Here is an 890-nt window from a genome sequence, read left to right as displayed (position 1 = left end):
ACATTTAAAAGAAAATCCATCAGAATAATGGCAGATTTCTCTTCACAAACCATCCAGTCAAGAAGAGTATGGAGCAAAGTATTACAAGTCTTTCAAGAAAATAAATTCCAACCCAAAATAGCATATCCTGCAAAACACTCTTTCAAGTATAATGGAGAACTGAAATACTTCCATGACAAAGAACAGCTAAAGAATACAGCAGGAAAAGATTTCCCTCAGCATGCTCTACAAATGGACTTCTCCTGCACCCTATGGGTCATGATTCTATCCAAGTCTACAGGGTGGATATCAAGGAAATAGCAGTGGCTCAGTCCCACAAGTGACACCTGGCCCCTAGTAAGCATCATAGGCACTTTCCATGCCCATGACATACTAGAACTTTGAGTAATATTCTATTCCCAGACTGCTAGAAATGTTGATCATATACTTGCCATTCCAGTTTTTATCTTATGTTTTATTCTTAGTAATTCTTTACTATCATGATAGCTTTTCTTACTTCAATTGTTTTGAAATATTTAATTTTTTAAATATTTTTATTAATATTTAATTTTCTGAATATTGTTTAGCCTCAATTTTTTGCCATAATTTTATTGATAATAGTCTCAATTTTTGTTTTAAGATTTGTACTTTATATTTGACTTACAATCTACTTAATAGATATGATATGATGTTTTCTTCTAGTATTAGAAACTTTAAAAAGTATATTTCCATTTTCCATTGACTTTATATTACTTCCTTGTCTTTTACACACACACACACACACACACACACACATACACACACACAGAAATATGTATATAACCTGATATAAGATTGATATAACCTGATATAAGATTGATACTGGTTTTTTTATGATTTTTTTTCAAAATTTTATTGATAAACAGATAGTG

This window comes from Octodon degus, unplaced genomic scaffold (genome assembly GCF_000260255.1).
Source record: "Octodon degus isolate 3935 unplaced genomic scaffold, OctDeg1.0 scaffold00164, whole genome shotgun sequence".
NCBI lineage: Eukaryota > Metazoa > Chordata > Mammalia > Rodentia > Octodontidae > Octodon > Octodon degus.
The sequence above is the reverse complement of the archived record's forward strand: the minus strand, read 5'-3'. Positions refer to the sequence as shown.